The sequence below is a fragment of the Chlamydotis macqueenii genome, chromosome 9 (genome assembly GCF_036417535.1).
Source record: "Chlamydotis macqueenii isolate bChlMac1 chromosome 9, bChlMac1.mat, whole genome shotgun sequence".
NCBI lineage: Eukaryota > Metazoa > Chordata > Aves > Otidiformes > Otididae > Chlamydotis > Chlamydotis macqueenii.
In genome coordinates, this window is record NC_141564.1 from 6,336,346 (window position 1) to 6,357,585 (window position 21,240).

Consider the following 21,240-nt stretch of genomic DNA (forward strand, 5'->3'; position numbering starts at 1 on the left):
AGAACGAGCCGACTCACTCCCACAAGGCCCAAGGGCAGTGCGGTTACACCAGGGCTGAGGAGCCACCACACAATATGTGATGCCCTTACCATGAGTTTCTTTCCTGCCTTGAGCTTTCACTAACTTAGGGATCTTTGTGTTGCACTCCATCTCATGCAGGAAAGATGTCCTGAGTCCTACAGAACTGCACATTATACACCAGGGTTGCTCTCATCTCTTTGCTGTCATCTCTGATTTTCTTCCAGTACACCCACTGGCCATTAAACATGAGCTTATGACACCTGAAGGATGTGAGCAAAACTCAGTACAAGATATTTACGGAAGGATGGCTATAGGAAACAGAACTACAGCTTTAGTATTTGGGAGTGTGAGCATCCTGCAGTGGCATATACAGAAAAGATGTAGCTTACATCATACAACAATTGACTGTTTTTCTAATACTAGAAGCATCACACAGGATAATCCTGTCTGGGTCTTGCTATAAAAGAAAAACTTGAACCCTAGAACTGGGGCTGGTGTGTAGATTCTGAGGCTTGTGAGCAAATTCATGGCAGTCCCAACCAGAAATGCTGGTTCAGAAGGGCTTCTTTCTTAAAATAAAGAAAATTAAGAGGACAGCACTCAAAGGAGGGGGGGACATGGGGGAGACGACACACACGACACAACTAAACAGAAACTGGAAGTTGTGTAAGAAGAGCTTTTTGGAAAGTTACAGGGAAGGAAGATTATAGTTTTAGATTCAAGGTTTTCTTGGTTCTGCAGTGAAGACGGCAATTAGAGATAAGTGCGTGTATATGAGAATCCAGTGTATTTAGTTTATCAAAAAGAGAAAAGAGGAGAGTTGTTTAATGGCTAGCGTCTTCGTGGAAGGGGGAAAACCATCAAGTAAAGATTTCTTTAAACCAGCAAAGAAGGACATAATGAAAACCTGTTGCTGAAAGCTAATGGTAGACAAATTTAAATTACAAATTAAGCATGCATTTTTAGCAAGTGGGGGGCAGTTTGCCACTGAGAAACATTGCTAAGGACATTGGTGTTTATGTCTTCAGATCAAGAGTTTCTCAAAGATATGCTGCATTCAAAGGCAAAATTTTGGCTATTAAACAGACCTAACTGGCGATTGCTGGATCAAATACAAGGGAGCAGCTATGAGCAGGTGGAATGAGTGGAAACCCCTAAATGCAAAATGAAGTTGCACCCTTAGAATGGCCACGGGGAGTGGCAGGTGTGGGTAACCCCCTGAGCCATGGGTTACAGCCTCCCATGAAGGACTTTCCTTCTAATCACACCAGTGGGAAACTGCACTGGGTGTCTCTGGTCTGGAGGTTGCTTGTTGGCTATCACACAGCAGCCTCATTGCTCTTTGGTGTATCCTTTAGAGAGTTTTGGCAGTAGTTTATTCAGTAACTACAATTTTCTGCTTTCTAATTCAGTTTCAGAACATGAACAGAAAAGCAAACAGAGGGTACAGATGGGAACAGCAGCTGAATGGGGCAGGGTGACACTCAAGTGAGTGACAGTTCCTCAGCAAAATGCTCTACATTTCTTGAACTCTTGGATTTTTGCTATTCTGGCACAGCCTGTCTAGAAGTAATGCTGCTGGGGTAAGCTCTCGTTGTAGCAGTTGGTTATGTTGCAGAGGAGGAGCACTAAAGGTCAGCATGAGTGCTCTGCTAACGCAGTGCAGCACAGCCTGGTCGCCTGTGACTCTTTCCATAACCAGCTGATGGGTGTGATCTGAGCCCAGTGATGTTGTGTATGAGCCCAGGCAAGAGCAAAGCCCAAGTTTAAATGTGCAATGACCGGACTTTGTTTTCAAAATGAGGGGCTCTGCTTGGCTACAAGGCTGAGCTTTGTGCTTGCCTGGGTTTGAAACTGCCTGTTACTCTCAAGTCCAGTATCAGCTTCTTTCTCCTTCTGCCTCTTAAAGGGCTGGCCCTTAGGACTTAATTTGCATATATGGTTGAAATAATTATGCATGTAAATTAGACATGCTCTTTTAACTTCATCGCATCTCTGACTACTCCGTTAAAGACATTTAGGGGCACCTCCGGTTGGTGAAGGTGACTTAAAACTAACTTGTTTCACATCCTGTGAGTACACTTTGTCTGTTTCAGCTAGGTCCTGACCAGCAGAAACATCTTAAATCATTCCAGATTTGTTCTCAGCTCATGTCTAACTACTCCCTTAGGGCCATTGTAGCTATATATATTTATATATCCATAGCTATATCTAAACTCAGCTTTAATCTAGCTTCACTTAGATAAAATAAAACATTTCAAATATTTAGAAGAGAAGGGAAAGGGCAAGTTTGTTTCTTGCGAGGAGAACTGAGTCTTCCTTGAAGACTGAACACTTGGATAATTTTCTGCAGCAGTTCCCTTCAACACCAGATTTTGGCAGAACATGATTGAGTTAGGGCCTGAGGGTACACATTCCATTTCAGGAGTGTGTTGGAAGAAGCAGCCTGCCAGCACAGGGGCAGAGACGGTACCTGTCGTGTAACAACTCAGGAACTGAAGGAGTAAGGTTGGGACAAGGGAAGGCATCGTGGTGGTCATGACTGGAGACGGAGCGGCAAACAGAAAGCCTTGGCCAAAGTCCCCTTTGAAGTCTATGGCAGAGCCAGGCTGGGGCCAAGGTAGCCCCTTGATGGGGCTAGATGGTAGCCCCTAGATGGAGGAGGCTACAGGCAGTGATGCGCTTATCCCATCTGGTGGGAAAGCACACTCTGTACAGGCTGAGGGCAATATGGGTTTTTCTGATCCTAGCTTAGCATTTCAACAAAGTCTTTTCCTCTCCCTGTACATTTCTTTAGATATGACTTTATTTTTTACAGGTGTCGTGGTTTTGTTAGTGAGGGGGGGCCTAAGGTGGTAGCTTGTGTAGGAAACTGCTAGAAGTCGTTCCCCTTTGTTCAGTGGACTCGGCCGGGCCTAGGGCAGACCCACTGCTGGCCAAGGCCGAGCCGATTGGTAGCAGAATGTCCCGTGATAACGCCTCTGCGATAAAATATTTAAGAAGGGGAAAACAGAAAAAAAAAAAAAGACAGGAGAGAAGATGTGAAAAAGCTGAGCTGGGGCAGAGGCGCAGAGGGGGAGGCGCAGGCCTCATGGGCCTTGCAGGCCTCACCCTCTGGCCTCTCGCCAGGCAGTCAACTGGGCCCGACTCAGTCCGGCCTGGCTGTAAGAAGTGGAGAGGAGATGAGAAGTGAATAAGATGTAAAAAAGATCCTGAGAGACATCTACCAGCCTGTTGTGAGGAACAGCTGCAGACATCAAGGTCAGTTCAGAAGTGAGGGGGAGGAGTAATGCGGCTCCTGGCCAAGATTCCCCTGCAGCCTGTGGTGACGACCATGGTGGAGCAGGTTGTCCCCCTGCAGCCCATGGAGGTCCACGGAGGAGCAGAGATCCACTTGGAGCCTGTGAAGGACCCCACATCAGAGCAGGTGGATGCCTGAAGGAGGCTGTGGCCCATGGAGGGCCCGCTGGGACAGCCGTTCTGGAGGGACTGTATTCCGTGGAAGAGATGACCCAGGACGGAGCAGTTCCACAAAGGACTGTGGCGTAGGGGTGGGACCCCACGATGGAGCAGGGGAGGAATGTGAGGAGTTCTTCCCCCAACCATGAAGCAGCGGCGTGAAACAATATGTGATGAACTGACCGCAACCCCCATTCCCTCTTCCCCCCTGTGCCACTCAGGAGGGGAAGGTAGTAGAGATAATGTTAAGCTTGGGAAGAGGGATGGGTGGAGGGAGGTTGTCTTGTTCTCTGTCTCATTATCCTGCTGTTTGTAGTAATAAATGAATAGTTTTCCCCAAGTCGAGTCTGTTTTGCCCGTGACGGTAACTTTAAGGATTTCTCCCTGTCCTTATCTCAAACCTCCAGCCGTTTTTCCTTATATTTTCTCTCCCTGTTCTCTCGGAGGGTGGGGGGAGTGAGAGAGAGACTGCGTAGTCTGGTCCCGATCGGGGCTGAACTACAACGGGATTTGAACATTGGCAGTAAGTGCAAGTGAGCATCTTCTTCCATGCCGTTGAAGACCACCCAGTCAAAAACAATACCTGAGAAGCTGGTGTTATGTACGTGCTTTACTTAATCCAACAGTAAACCTCAGCTACTTGGATAGTACCTTTTTGTTTGTTTTTAATGACTGTGTCACTTATGTTATTATTTGAAGCTGACAGTGTTTTATTTAATCAAGAGGATTCACTTAATTCATTCTCAGCTTCCAGAGTGCATATCTGTGATGGTGTAAGAATAAGTAACAAATAGCATCACTGACAGTAAGTATAATAACAACATCCTATTTGCATTCACATCTGTAATAAGCCTGTACTCTATGAGCGAAAACCTCAAACACTGGAGAATTGTCTTGCCTTTTGTCTTGTCTTTTCATTACTGAAGTTCTGATGGGGAGTGCATTTAGGACAGAGCGGGTACCAAAGAGCTTTGTGCTTTTGCCATACTCACAGGTAGAAAGGCGTCACCTACTTTTACTTTTGGAAAGCTGTTCAGTGATTGCCACTAACATATTTTATATGAAAGCATAGCAACAACAACAGAACTGACTTGTTTGTCATTCTGACTAGGTCTGCACAGTAAGTAGGAGTGGTAAAGGTTCTGCTTCGCTAATGACCTGGGCCAAGATCAAGTCTGGAGCAGTCCCAAAAAGGAGTAAAACACTCATCTGTGTGAGGAGTCATCTACTCCACTGGTAAGTACCTCAGTAACTCGTGGCATGAGTAGCCCATGACAGAGGACAGCCCAGCAGCCCTGGCCCCACTGCCCTTGGCCCCTCTGCAGTGTCTGGGTCACCAGGCCCTCTATTCCCCTCCCTGCTCTGCTCCATCCCCCTGTGATTCCCTTCTCAGGGCAGGAGTGGTCCAGGTCCTCACGCCTAGAGCAGCAAAGTTAAATGTTATGAAAAACCTGGAGCGAACTCCGGAAAATGTAAACATCTGCTTGGCTGGAATTGCCTGTAAATCCCAGAAATATTTATCTGCTGCTCCAGAACAAACTTTATGTAGAAGCAGTTAGAAAGGGAAGAAGGGGAAAAAACAACTGATAGTTTTGAGTAACTGAAGGACTTTTTATAAAAGACTAATTTTTCAAAGTAAATTAAATATGAAACTTCCTGTGTCGATATAGAGGCAATAAGAAAATAAGATGCTGGTTTCTCTTTAAACCACCGTAAGCATCTTGCTTTAGGGACATGCATTGTGGGGAAACTGCAAATTGAGATCTTAGCTGTGCAGGCCCGTTCTTTGCACCCTGTGACTGTCGACTCAAGTAAGCATGCTGGTTTGGATGGCAGGAGTTGGATGTCTGCTGAGCAAAATGTGGAGGAGAATGAACAAGTATTAACCTTTTTCTTAGGGGTCAGAGCGCAATCAAAATGCCCTTCCATAGAAAGTAACAGAATGAGATTAATTTTACATGCTACAGCTATGGTTGTCCAAGTGTTACAGGGAAGGCAGGATAAATTCAAGCAGACAAGGTTTCATTAATTGAGGGAATTTCCAGGCTAATTTACAGGTGTTCAGGGACCTGACCTATTTCAATTTGAATAATAGCTGATGACAGAGTTCGATATGCACCAACCTTCTATTTAAACAGAAGGGAGAATTGTTTGGGGTTGAGGCTTCTTAATTAGTATTCCACAAATATGGCATCGTTTTGCTAAGCTCAGCTAGCACTTATTTCCTTGTGAGATTTAAACTTGAAAGAAAATCAGTGTATTTAACTTGCTCTGTGTAAAGGATAAAAAAAAACAGAACACAAAACTGTGTTGTATCTGGATGTTGATTTAAGTTGTAATATGAATTAAGGGAAAAAACCATAAAAACTGTCAGATATTCTTTAGACACTTCCTTTGACAATTAGACTCTAATTTCGAGTTTCATTTGTTTAATGGACAACTGTCTTGGCCATTACTTTTATCTGAAGTGGATGCTAATTAATGGTAAATTACAGTTCCTACGGTGCTGCATATTGTACCCACCGGAATACAAATGGTCACCCACCATTCATTGCATTACTAAGTGGGAAATGGTGAAAGAGAGGATGACAAGAAGCCTGGGAAGATGATTTCCCATCAGCTCCGGTCTTCCAGTTATTCGTTGTAACTTGAAGTTACTTGCTGAGTTTGAAAATCTCAGCTATAACTTTTAACTGTAGGTTTTTTTGCCTATTTAGAAAGAAATAATCTCAAGCCCTCTGGGGAGTCAGTTGGTATTTAATGCCATTGTACTCTGACGTCAAAATTTCTTGAGTAGGTAACCAAGAAATGTGTTTAGCTCACAACTTCCTTGAATCACAGTGCCGTGTGGAATACACACCTCTAACAGAGGGTTAATTCTGCTGTTTTCAATGTCACTATTCTCTTCAGTTAACACAAAACATTATGCTTGCCTAAGGTAACAGTGGCACTGAGCAGCTACCTCCTGCTAACCGTTTTTTGTGTTTCATTACAGTTCTGAGTTCCCAACAAAGATGGTTCTTCTATTCCTGCATGCTATGGAAATACTTAGAAGAGGAAAGACCCCATCTCTCAGACGTTTGTGGTCTCGTAGGTGTAATCAGAAGGTGATCCACTGACTTCATAGGTCTTCATAATAAGCTTTAAGTAGAGGGAGGTGGTTTAAATGTGCACTCTCTCATTTAAAACCAGGCTTAACCTTTAGCATTGTACTGCCTGGCAGAGCCACTATCTATTAATCGCTTAGATTCCCTGCTGACTTTTTTCCATCCATTTCCATCTCTCTGCTCTAGCTTCTCGTGGCTGTAGGGGGAATACAGTATTTCTTACTGTCTTGGCACAAATCTTGCTCGGAGTATAAGGATTCGTATACCAACCTTTAGAAGTAAGCTTGTGCTAATGGCAATCTTACTCCTAACAATGAGAGTAGTCATAAAATTGCAATATAGACAGCTTGAAATATTGCCATCAGATTAATGACAGATACCCACTATGCAAAACAGTGCAAACTGGCTCCTGAGAGTAACTTCTGTTCTCTGTACCATCATTTAAGAAACTGTTAAGCATAGACAGCTCCTGTGAATGGCATTTCTCCATCTCCTGGCAAAACATGCACATTCATGCCCAGTTCTCATCTATTACATCACAGACATTATATATGTGTATGAGGAATACAGTTTCTGTGATGCTAACTAGTTCCCACGATTCTTCCCAAGATACTTATTCTTGACATTTATGAAATACTAAATTTGTTAAGAATAGTGACTTCTTTTTGTTCAAGAAATAGAGTTGAGCTCTCCCACATCATTTTTATTTGTGAAGTGTTCATTCTCATAAAGGCTAATAATCTTTAGTTCCTTGTGTCTCCACTGTGCAGTACATTTGCAACTTCTTTAGTCTTTTCAGGAGAAACAAGCCAGCCAGAGGCTAAATAATTACTGACAGCTCTTAGGTACGGTCTGTCCTATTAGATGTGTTAATCAAATTTTGTAACTGTTTAGAAACTTTAACATTAGCAGAACAAGGTAGTTTGGTCTTTTTTCACTGGATTTATCCAGAACTGTGTATTTTGCACTTCCTTTTCTATGCAGTTTCCCAGAAGTAACTTAAAATCTTGATCCTTCTCTTTTCTACACAATCATAGAAAAGACTGGGTTGGAAGGGACCTCATCTGCTCCAACCTTGGGGAAAGCAGGGCCTACCTTAGGGACATTAGCTATCAACTTTCCTTCTGACGTTGCAGGTACACAGGGAGAATCTGGAGGGAGTGATCTTCATGTGAAACAAGAGTGGGCTCCCAGTTAAGCAAGTTCAGCACACTGGGACAAGATCAGCAAATGTATCTGCGATATTACGTATACCTGGTGAGTCCAACTGCAACATGCTGGCATTCATACCAGCTAGCAGAGGTGCCGATAGCTTTACAAACTGACACAACTTCTCTTTTCCCTGTAGTGGCAATTGCCAAATTATTATCCAGATTAAAGAGTTTTATAAACTGGACATTCATTTTGGGAGCTTGTGATTAAACTTCTAGCCTTAATGCAAGCAGAGCTTGCAGTATTATCTCTTTGCATCCCTCTCCACATCCATGTATGCTGTTTATGACAGTGAGTGCAGACATGGCTAAGAAGAGGCTTCTGAACACAGACGTATATATGTACGTGTGCAACTCGGTGTGGTAACAAACTTCTCATAGCTGATCTTCATTACTGTAGCCTTCTAGGCAGCACCCCCATTCATCTTCCTCACCCCAAAACTACCGCTGTTGCCTTCTGTGTTCCTTTTGTCTCCCTGCCTATCCATCCTTACCCTCACCAGTGCTCTTGGGCCGTTGCTGTCCCCTTGTCCCCATGTCACCCCCAAACTTGCCTGTGGGTCCCACAGCACTGGAGTGGAACCCAGAGTGGCTCCATCTGCAAAAGGAGTGAGAGTGACATATCCCTTTATTCATGCAGCATCTTGTAGAACAGTAGGTGTAAAATCAGATTTTGGATTTAGGACACGGCAGAGATTAATATTATGGGTCCTGGCCAGAAAAATGTACTCCAGGCAGACATGGTGCTTTAATGGGTTTAGTAGAAGCATGCTGTGCATATGTAGGTACATCACAAGGCCAAGTCCCTTGTGCTGTAACTGCTGCTTTCAAAAGCTAATGAGACAAAAATGCTAATTTCATGACCCATCTCCTGGAGTACTTACAGAGCTCCTTCTCCCTTGGGATTTGGGAGTGAATTGAGATTTAAGGTCAGACTGCTGTGGAAGTTTTATTTGTTGGGCTGGGGTAGGAAAGAACAAAGACAGTGCTTACAGTGGCTGGCTACTATTTATATACGGTGACAAAAATAGGTCCTCTCTGCGTTTGTCCAGGTGTCTCCAGGCAGGTAGAGCACAGGGAGCCTGGGCCCTGAGCTGTTTCTGTAGTCAGATTCCTCTGCATTGAGGGAGCTGCCCCACCAAGCCCCCCCAGCCTTGTCACTCTGACAGCCCAGTGTGCCGATGGGCAGGCACTGGGGGCTCTAAGCCAAAGCCTCAAACTGTTCCCAGCTCACTAATGAGCCTCCAATGGGCCAGCAAAACTGATCTTCCACTGTCTCTGCTAGGTCTCTTGTTACCATCACATCAAGTCAGATTTTCTCAGGCCACTGGCCTTCCTTAAAGTCCCACCCCTCACATATCTGTTGCTCTGGCTCTAGGAAATAAGCGCAAACCTGGGGTCTATCAAATAATCCCAGCAAAACTGAGATTCCTCTGAGCAATGGGTCTAAACTAGTCATATTTATATAACAGATCACAAAAAGGACTAAAATCAAAATACCTGTTTATTCCTACATTATCTCAAGAAACATTAAATGTGAAATCAGATCTCAGAGTTAAAACCTGGTCACTGCCACTTGTTCCGCCATCACTTGTCAATTTTCAGCTGTTCCCGCAGGATCTCTGTGCCTCACCATGTCAGCTTTGCTGTGCTCCTTGTCAGCCTCACGATAAGGAGCAAGGGGGAAAATTGGCACCCAGCACACAGGGATCAGAGGTGGAATAAATTGAGAAGGAGTGGTTGAAAAAACATGAAGGCTTTGGAGCTCAAGAGCACTGAAAACCCAGTGAAGAATTAAAGGTATATTTTGGATGTGCAGTCAAAAACTGCACAAGCTCTGAGACATCAAGAATGGTTCTGAATTACAGCAAAAGGTAGAGAATCTGTGACTCTTGCCAAACAAAGGCAGAAGATCAGAGATGGTCCTAAACTGCAGCAGAAGGAAGCAGGAAGAGGCAGAAATGATGGTCATCGAACTGAGAAACAGATTAGGTTTTGGGGTGTTCTTTTTTTCAGGTTTTTAAGTTTTCAGTCAGCTGCACCGGTTAATACTAGAGCAGGAGCTGTGGGAAGCCATGAGGTTTTGCAGAGTAACTGCTGTGTGTCTATCTCTGATTCGAGAGGCATCGACAAAATTTTGGGAAGCAAGGAGTGAGTTTTTAGTGCCTTATTTAAGCACATACTAAGGTCATACTTGCTACAACTGTTCTGAAACCTGGGTAGGCAATCTGCTGCTGCACCCATTTCTTGTGTGCATCAGCTGCCGTTATAGCATTGCTCCTGGTAAAAGGAGAGGTTTGGTGTACATATCAAAAGGGAAGAAAAAACTTAGAAGCCCTCTGACTAGTCAGAAAGCAGTAGCCATATGTTTCAGAAAAAAAAAAATCTTATCCAGTGCCTACTTGAAAAGACAGTGGTGGTTATTCAGTGTGTTCACTGTGGAAAGAGTGGCATCTGAGGGGAGAAGGGATTCTGTAGCCCACCATCCTACACAGCTCTGGCCACTGCATGGGAAGATTCTGGCATTGATCTCCCAGCATCTGTTGGAACATATATATTTTTAGATGTATGTCTGCTAGGGATTTTAAGGCTTTAGGAAATAGAAATCGTAACACATCCCTGAATGGTCTGCTCTCATATCTGCTTCCCTAGTGATTAAATAAAGAAGTGTCTCATCTCATCTGAATAGCTCCCATTCAAAGGTTTTTGTTATTCCTTTCTCTCCCAGGTAATGAAGATGTCTGCTTTGAGAAATTCCCTCCCCACTTACTCACTTAGCACTAAACTCACTCTTTAACAGTCTTGGGGATATATAATGGTTGCCTGATGCTTCTCACTGCAGGATTTTTTTCTTCCCAATTGCTTATCATTTTACCGAACTGGAACCAGTTAGGTTGATTTTCCAATCAGAGTTATTTTCCAAGCCAAATGACTGCTTACAGATTTTATTTTATTTTTTTTTTTAAGTTTCAGCCGAAATGATTCAGTCGTGTGCAAGAACAAGCAGAGGGAAGCACATCTTTTGGTTTGTTTGTTTGTTTTTAATGGTTTAAAAGAAAAAGCAGCCTTGATGAGCATTTGGAAAGGTGTATCTTTGTTGTGGAAATAAATTCTGTGATGTTTTGAAGTGCTCTGATACCATCTTGCCATTAAAAAAAAAAAATAATAAAAATTAATTGATCTGCCTTCAAAGCTGGGCTTGGTTAAAGTACAGCAAACAAGGCCATGTCTGGGGCTTTGCTGAGAAGAGCAAGGTTAAACCAAAATGTTGAGTAACTATGCAATGCATATGCACTCTCCGTGTTACGCCTCAGCTGAAGCAGATGATTAATACACCCCAACATACGTACCTAAAGGCTATGGCAGAACATATCGCAGAGGTTATAGGAGCAACTATTCTGGCATTCTTATTATTAGTGTCTCATTTGACCCTTTAACTGGTGGTGTTTTCACCTTGTGTTTTGCACGTAATGAGGCAAACAGGTGCACTGGATTTAGTCTCTCAGTATCAGGTAGGTTTGCAGTCTTTGAGCCACAGCTGCAGCTATTTTGCAGCCCCCCCTGTGTCTTGCCAGTGTCCTTTCTCTGAAGGAGGGTATGAAGTTCCAGTAATGCCCACACAAATCGTTGCTGTGTAATTGCCATCGTTCCCGTGGTATGTTTTATTGGCAAACATTGAGTGCATCTGAGGCCTGCTCTCGATGCCAAGGGTTTTTTAAGATGTGCTGAGCACCTCTCTGTCTCGCTGAGATCAGCTGGCGTTGACAGTTCCAAATACCTTGCAAAAGCAAGCACTTGGCATATAAGGCGAATGAGACAATCAGCATTTTATGCATGTCAGGATGTGATCATGCTTGTTTGAATTCACTCTCCAATAGGTTTTCTTGCAGAAAAACAGCTCTTGCACTTAATAAAGTCTATGGTTTCAACCAAAAGGCAGCCACAGTAATTATGGACTGTTTATGAGCAGGCTTTTGCACGAGTTATCTTTTGCTTTAGCTATGTTCATAACCTATTACATTTTAGATGACTCAAATAAGATTTTCTTTCTTTTTCACGTAAAATTGTGCACTATCAGTTTCATGCAGGTAATGGCATTATCTAAAAATACGAGTTCTTCACACATTTTATAACAGAGGTGTGCACTTGATGTCAGGTTAATGTTACAGCACGTATGTGTGTGTGCAGGCATTTACATTTATGTGTACATATAACAGAATTTTTGTGACGGTTAGTGGACCATGCTGACCACAGATTGAGCATTACAGTATTTTGGAGGGTGTGCCCCATCATAATGATGGGGAATGGGGGTTGCGGTCTGTCCGTTAATGCAACTTTCACACCTTATTTGCTGATGAAGTGTGAACGATGCAGTATTGATAAAGAAGGAGGAAAAAATGATTGAAATGAAAACCAGGAGACACAACTATTTTACCTCAAATCATAGAATCTGTCCCTAAGACAAGCGCATTGTGGTGGACAACACAAACGTGTTAGAGTGATGTCCCACACGCCATTTCTTTCTGTGGAAGCACCAACATTGTAAGCAATAGACCCCTGCGATCAGTGAAAAATGTCTTGAGTTTAATTGTCCTTGGCGTCGGAGGATCATTTGTAATTGTCCCATCATGGCAAGTCTGTGCTAGCAACCCTGGCTATGAGTAGAGAGCATTTTACTATTTATCATCTTTACACATGTTCTTCTTTGGAGAAGTGCTGCTTTTAATGACAGATTTTTGATGATGTGAATGTAGAATACATCACAGTTTCTGATATCTTTTTAATTTTACGGATGGCACAGCTTAAAACCAGAAGCATCAAATAAAATAACTACTGCTGAGAGTGAATAAAAGTTGGCAGGTATGGCAGTTTAAAATAGCCCAATTTTCACCCTAAATATAGCCCAGTTTAATTGAAATCTAGTGGTAGCTATGAGACAGCTGCTGTATCAAAGACCAGTGACAGCCTGCTGAGGTTAAAAGAATACAGACCGCCTGTGTCTCTGCTGAGATAAAGTGGCATCACAGAGAGCAGAGCAGCAGGTAGACTGATGAAAAGTTAAGTTTGTAAAACATTGATTTGTAAAGCCCTTATGCAGTTTTATTTATAGTTTGTTTGTCTCTGTCCTCCTAATAAAATAGGTTTCTGCCTGAAACCAGAAGCGTGATGCAGATCCTCAGTTCTGTTAACTGCTTTAGCCCAGCTGGAAAGGAAGCCACAGATACAGTCAGGTGTCCCCACTGAAATTCTGCCTGTGGAGGAACAATAAGGATAGAATTTCAACTTTTTCCATGAGAGAGTTTCTTACAAATGGGTATCTCAGCTCCATGAGGTCAGCGTAAAACCACTAGTTTGCAAACGTCACATGGATTAGGGACGAACTCTCCGTACATTAAAGCACAACCCTATGCTTGCGTACTATAAACTAAGTGATCTAACACAGTGATGTTGTTAGTTCCCCACTGTAACAGGACCATGTACAGAAAGACCAGAGATGTAATTCTAGGAAGGAGTTGTCTCCATTGTCACAGGTGAAAAGTGGACATTTCTCATTATCCTGCTGCTTTCAATATTCTCTAATTAACAGTACTGCTTTTAATTTCCATGCTTTCTGGTTATTATTATTTTTTCAGCCTCATATGGCCTAAATCCCAAACGCTCAGACTTATCCTCCCTGGTAGCTATTGTCAATCTTTTTACTTTCTAGTACTTAATTAATATTTGCCAACTTCTTACTAAGGTAAGTCTGTACTTTCTCATTATATGAAATTAAAAGTAGATGAGCTTAGTTTCCAACTAAGAGAAGCTTTAGAAAGATATAGGGCACCTTCGTATCTGAATTTACTTTCTTTTGATTTTGATTCTCAGGAGAGCCCTTAAGACCTTCTTTGAACTCTGTCAATCAGCTGAGCTGATGAATCCTTGAGTCAGAGCTATGGCTACAAGCAGTCCTGCATAGCAAGTTTTGAGGTGAGTTCCTGACTTGCTTGTTTACTGCACACAAACAAAACCTCTTCATGGCTGTGGGTCACTGCTGAGTGAATACAAACTAAGGGAAGTGAAAGCACCTCTGTGTTTGTGATTGCTCTTCGGAAGATGTGAGTTCAGCTCCTCTTCTTAGCCTCATGCTCCATGGACTGGCAGGATCAGGAGGAGCATTAGAAAGGCAAAGCATTCTGCCTGAAGAGGAGAAAGAACATCCTAACAGCAGGCCCTCTAGCCAAGTAAAGAACAAAACTGGCAGGCAGGGAAAGCAGGGAGACTCATGGAGTATGGGAGAAGAGAAAGATAATATAGAGTGTTATTGGAGGGTTTACACAGACCTGCTAAGGGGTGCCATCATATTGGATGAATTAAGTGTTCTTGTGAATTTCCTTGGATATCTGTAACTTGTGTTCTTTGCTGGCATCATTATGTGCATGTCATACAAACAAATACCAGTTTGGGAAGGGGAACCACACCAAAAACATTAAGATACCTCAGAGGTTTTTTTGTATCCATTACTACTCCAAATATACGCGTAAGTGTCACATCACACAAGTGTACTTCTCTCCTCTGGACTGCCATGAGAGCTGAGACTGCCCAGCTGTTCACAGGAGGCTCCCTCCACGCTGCAAGAGAAGACAAAGAGGTAAGAGTGCCCTCAGCACCACCACCCCACACGTGCAGGCGCCCTGCAGCTTAACTGCTTGATCCCGTGGAACCAATATGCTTCTGCTGAGGCTGCTAAGTGCACAGAGAGCCTCACTGGGAGTCACCTGAGTTCTTAATGCTGTTGTTTGTGTAATTGTAACTTTAAATGGTTTCAGATAACAGATAACCAGATTAGTAAATTGAGACTCTGTAAAGTGTACATGAGAATGGGTCAGACCAAAGGGCTGTCTGTGACAAGGGCCACTAGTGGATTTGTAGGGAAGAGCATATAGCAGTGCTTCCACACTGACACCCTGAGTTTCCAGCAGTAGGTGCCTCTCTCCAGCCAAGAGTGATGGCTGTGCTTAACAGCTGTGTAGAATTCTCATTCATGTTAATGGGAGTTTATCTGAGAAAAGAGATTCCAGCTATCCCTACTGAGCTAACAAAGATAATCTGCAGGTTTTTCTCTGCATTTGGCTGTCTCCGATTTCGCTTTTCATGTACAAAAGCAACAGTTAAAAGAATGACATCAAAACTCCCAAATCCGTATGAACAGAGCACTTAATCAAAACCCATAAATTAAGAAAAAGAGGACTTGTGGGCTATCTTGCATTTCTTGACGAGTGAAGAGTACATTTATTATGCTACTTTTTGGAGGGAAGGATTTTCAACTCCTTCTCAATAGATAGTTTTGAACAGTTCATTTCACAAAACATTAGGAAGGAAAGATTTGGGGAAAATTGTATTTCTCTGCCTTAAAAATGAGTTATGGGCAGGGTGTTTGCCAGCTCATTTTTCTTGTTTGTGTGAAACAGACATTTGTGAGTTGTGGAAAATGAGCAATAGGAGGAGGGAGGAAATTATCTAAGCCTATGTAAGAAGGTTAGATAGTGTGCTGGTATAATTTATAAGGCCTTACAGACACTGCTGTGCTTTGATACCCAGGAAGGCCATTGTGGACACACTGCACAGTGTTTTCAGCTTATGACCCATCAAGCCAATGGCAGCCATAGATGGGTCAACTTTTGACTGCCTTGAGGACACGGGAGTAACGGCAGCTGTTAAGTGAACAACTCTAGATTCTGATACCGGCTGTTGTAGTTGAACTTGGGCGATCAGGCTGATGCTTGTAACATAGATGTTAGTGACACAGACTCTCTAACAAAGCCCATTGCCTGTATGCAGACTTAGAGGCCCACTGCAATGTCGTCAGCACACTCATTCATGTAGTGCAGGACCATGGCAGTGAAAAGGGAGATCTTCCAGATTTATTTTCATGATGGATGCTGTATGGACTGGAACGGTTTGGGGTTATTTTTTTCTGCCAAACTCTTCATGCAAGTAACTAACTGAAATAACCCTAAAACATGTAGGGGGGCACAGTGAGATGGACATGCTAAAAGGGCCCTGAACTCTACTCTGACTTTCAAAGAAATGGATTACAGCATTCTGCCTGAAAAAAGGAGCGAGCACTTACAGCTGTGAACTGGTTTTGCAGCAGTGTGGTGCTTAGCTGCCTGCCAGGGTTAACCTCCAACAGAATGTCACAGTGGAATGCAGGTTACATTTTTTAACAGGCAATTACTTCATGAGCTCCTTAGTTGAGATGATTGTGTGTTTGTATGTCAAGAGACTCATAGAGAGTCTCCCGTTTCCACCAGGCTGGAGTCGGGAAGGACAGGCAGTCAGAGATTGCAAATAGCTCTCTTCTCTGACACTGGATCAGTCTCCTTCTAAGCAGAGAGGTTGATGGATACACTGGTATCCAGTACAAGTCCTCACTTGGTTAAGCAAACCCATGCAGTTTCTAATCGTGTTTTTGAATGTGTCCCAAAAGTAAATTCTTCTCACTGGTCAGTAAGCTTTACGGGTGCCTTACACTTGGTTACCTTAGAGTTTATGAAACTTGTTAATGTTACAAAAACAAGAGTGAAGAAAGCACAGAAATTAAGCATTTTATTATCAAAACTCGGGAGGACAGCAAGGATAGAGTATAGTGCTTCATTGTTGGAGCTAGTCTTTATTTTCTTAAATTCTGAAGACATGAGCTATGAAAGAATAATTTCTTCTATTATCAATCCCATGTTCCATTAGGAAACCACTTTGTCTTTTTCAGTTTGAGCAGCTATAGCTATGAAGGCACTCCGTGCCTAATTGCTTTGGTTTAATAACAAATTCTCATACTAAAGATATATGGTTTATATATATTGCATCAACAAATAATATTTGTTAGATGCTGCTGCACTGGAGGGAAGAGGGAACATAGCACATTAGGCCTCTCGTATTTTTGCAACTCCATTTCTAAATCAAACATTAACATTTTCAGGATCCTTTGTAAAGGAAAGGATGTTCTGTTTCATTTGGAATCTGAACTATAGGCTCTATCAGACTGTAATTAGTTTTATGTACACCTAATATTGGGAAGAAATTTTTTTCGGGGAAAAGAAAAATAGTACTTCGTGGATTAACAGTCATTGAAAGGACTCAAAGCCAGAAAATCTGGCCCCGATTTTAGTCTCAAACCTGAATCTGTGTTAAAATCTGTTGAGGGTGCAAACATCAATCTTGAGAACACCATGGAAGTAAACTTATTGTATTGCAGGCTTTTTTTTTTTTTTTTTTTTTTCCCCCTTTCCTTTTGCTCTGACAGGGAAAAAATCAGGAGACTGGGAAAAGGAAAAGAACAGTGTGGACAGAGCAGAACACAACAGCCACAAATAATCCAATATTTCATAATTTAATTTCACACTCACTAGACTGCAGAGGCATTGCAGACTGAGAGAATAATCTAAGAAGGGTGTTGGCTTGACGATGTTAACATCAGAGCTTAAAGAAGTCTGGCAGCTTTCTAAAAGTAAATGTGTGTCCTTCCTTCTCCTTCTCTTTCTCTTCTCAATATAGATTAAAGTGACCTCTGGAGATAAACGCTACTGAACCCCCCCCAAGTCGTTCTGCAGTGTAGTTTTTATTTGTACAGTATGTGAAAGAAGAGTTCAGATTAAATTCTTAGCCTTTCAGAAAAGTTTGCCTGTTCCTTCAAAAAAAGAAACAAAAAGAAAAAAAGCCTATTTTATTTTAAAGCCAGAGCCTCTTTCATGGTCCCATGATCTCATGAGTTCTTTGGCTGGCCTGTGACCTTTCAACCTTGCACTACATGTTTCTTTTCTAAATTAGCCAGTGTTGAGACATCAATGGAGGAATATCAATGTTATTATAAAAGGCATCATTCTCTCCCAAAAATGTCAGTGCGAGTGAGTCATTGCACCTAACTGCTTAGCTTTTGTAAGGCAGCAAGGAAGATTTGAAAGTGTGATCCAGGGTCCCCCAGTCCACCAACTTCTATTTAAAATGCTTTAAAGAGCAATGTCCCTGGCATCTGCTACAATAGGGGGAGAGGAACTAAGCTGTGCTCCTTTAGCCACAGAAGAAAAGTCCTGCCTAAGGCAAAACTATGTATGTGATGTAAAAATACATAGCTATTACAAACAATTTATTTTCAAGGCTGTGCTCAAAAGTAGCACTGTGAAAACAAACCAACCAACCAACAGAAAACCCTGTAAGAGCGACGTGTCCTGGTGGGTTCTATCGTTTCTAACATCCACTGTATTCTCTGGTTTCTAGCAGATTGACGAAATTAAATCAGATTAAGAGCTCTATTTTTAATCTTAAGAAGATGGGTTTGTGTTGTCTGGTATCTTGAAAAATCCAACACTGGATGTTTATGTGGGCCTGACCAAAGAAACAGTACCCAGAGAGACAGTAATATTAAAAAAGGATGTTGTATTATAAAGGTTCTTAATCCTCAGCCAGGATAAATGGGTGTACCTTCACTGGCATCACACTGTCTTCTGAGAGTTTGGTCTTTGAGCACCTTGAAAGTTATGTAGCCATAGTGGATTCATACACTGGTTTTGTGTTGCAAAATGAAAAACATGCTAGCCCAAGTCCGTTCCAGCTGTAACTCTACTCATGCGTACGGTTACATCAGAAGTGAAGCTGGCACACATCAAAAAATGTATGTCACCTCGTAATTACCTTACTAACAGTGCAGAGAAAAAGGCATGAGAAGGGCGGTTTCCAAACTCCAAGTCAGGTTTTCTTCCCCATGTGTGAAAGGCTGCTGAACATTTGCTGTTAGCTGGTGTTTGACCCCAGTTTACCTGCATCTCTGGCTGACACCCGCTCACCACTGGGTATTTCTTTAGGACAGAGAGAGCCTGGAGCGTTTGGTGCTTTTCAGCACAGTGTTGTCAGTGTTTCCTCATAGTCAGTTTCTCTAGAAAAACAGGTTATGTTGTACCTAACTGCATGAGAGGGAAAAACTAAACACTTGAGCAGAACGTAATATAATTGTATTAATTCATCTCAGTGCTGTAGTCTCTAGTGTTTAATGTAGCAACAGCTGAGGATAAAGTGTCATCTGAGAAGTTCTATTAGCATTGCCAGATGCTTCTACTGTGACTCCACGCGTTTCTCTCATCATGGCTGTAAGGTTTTTTTTCTTGCAGAGGTCTATGAGATGTCTGTCCTGGTTCCAGGTGCCTTGCACCAATGCTCAGGAACGCGCTGCTGAGCTAGTGCTCACAGGAACAGAGTGTGTTCCTACTGGCATTTTCCTTAAGCCGATGCGCAGAGACTGATGACTGTGAGAATTAGGGGAGATTTATACTTGAAAAAGCTCTTTCAAAACCAGTCAACTTCTGGATATAACCTCTTGAATGGTAAGAGGAAGTCATCCAATTGTGATTTTTGCAGGAAATGGGAGAAATCTGTATCACTGAAGTGGCATGTTGAAATGACACATTTCTAACCTAGTAATTTTGGGGCCGATTTTGAGCGATTTCATACTATTGAGCTAAGCTCTGCTTATCAAACATCAAAGAGATTCAGTGCCTTGTCCATATTCTTTGTCCATTGTTGCATATGTTTTGGGGAGCTGGGAGTGGGAAAAGTGGTGTCTACAAAGGATGAAGTGTACTTCCTAGGGCAGACCCAATTAGCAGCAGTTTCTTTAATGAGCTTATGGCACTTATTTATTTGGCTTTTAAAACTTCTCTCTACTGAGAAATCTGTGACTCATATATAATACAAGTACAGTCCTGCAGGGTGGAGTAATTTGTAAGAGGTCATTAAAGCAATGCATTCCTTTAAGTCGCTACTGTAAAAGTGGGTTGTTGAATTCAAAATACAGCACAGAGTGGCGATTACCTGCATTAGCCAGATTCTCCATCTGAAATTATTCCGTTGTTCATAATCTCCCTCTGCAGAGTACCAGCCACACACAGGGAATTAAGCATTGCTTTTAAAGGGAACTGGTCCATTCCCACTGAAGGGTCGAACAGCAGGTTGGCTGAGCACTTGTGTTCGGTGCAGCCTCCCTTCCTCTTTTCCTCAGCAGCCAGAATTGTCATCGTCCTTGCCCTGGGATGAATCTGGCTCCCTTGAGACCTGGGAAGGATCCCCAGCTCTCTACATCTATTGAACAATATTCTTGATTAATTAATCTGGACACACTAATCCCAACAAGTCTTAGCATTTCTGTAAGGCAAACGGCTTCTTACGGAGTCAAGTGAGATCAAGCTGGATTTGTCAGTGGTACATGGATATCCCAGCCTTTCAGCAGTACTGATCTGGTATTTTTGGTGACCAAAACAACCAGACACACGTTTCGTGCGCGTGTCAGAAAAGCTTCATGGGGGAATGTGCACAGAGGGGAGGGGGAGCTGCCAGGTTTCTAATGAAGGAAGATCCAGTGAAGAAGTAAGCAACTGCAGATAGCAAGGTGTAATCTAGAAAATCCTCTGAATAATAACTTAATTAGATTTGATTCGGCAATACACATGCCCAGCTTCTGCTGAACACCAGCCGATGCTGGTGGGCAGGGAGCAGGGAGAGAGCTTTCGTGAATCCTGTACGAGACAGATACAGCAGAGGTTAAAAGAAACAAGCAGAAAGGTACCGAGATACTCGTACTTTGATGAAGATTTTTAATCTAAAGGTGCTGATGTTTTCACAAAATCAAAAGTAGCATAAAACTGGCTAAGGGAAAGGTGCCGAGGGTTTCATTATGTGATGTTGGTGAGAGGGAGGAAGCTGTAGCCCACTTAGGCTTTGCCTGTCTCCTTTCCCTCCCCGTTACCCATTCTGTGCGAGCTCTGTACTTGATGCATAGTGAAAAAGGCAGAAAACCCACAGATTTCAAGTGGGAGTGCTCTATTCTTTTATGTGGCATCAAAGATACAATGCAATTTGATAAGGTTATCTTGGATAAGGTGGGTTTTTTTCCTGCTCTGGTTTTGCTGCCAGACTCCAGGTTGCTATAAGTCAACCCAGGTCCATTTTGGAATCAGCTGGGGCTCTGGTGGGCCTAATTGCGTCGCTGCCTGTACAATTCTTTATCTGCATCAGTATGAAGAAGAGAGGCATGTCCACTGCATTGCAAAACTTTTGGAAAGCGTTGGAGAAACAAGACATCCCTGTGAAAGTCGAGGTTGTACAAAGCTGCTGTTCAGTTTTTTTTTTTTTTTTAAGAGTAGCTTTCCCCACTTGTGCCAGATGATTTGGCTCTTCTTCATCATTCTTGCTTCTTCGTAATGCTTGGATCAGCTTTTCAGTGGGCAGTGCTTTTTCTCAGGACTGTCAAGAGTTGATCTCCACAGCAGGATGGATTTTCTGTCTTCCTCTCACTATCTTGCTGGCTGGCTGTGTGCTTTTCTCCTCCTCTGCATTTTGTCTACTCATCTTTGGGTTTTATTGTGCTTTTTCTTATCTTCCCCAGTTCTAGCTCCTTCTGCCCATTGTTCAAC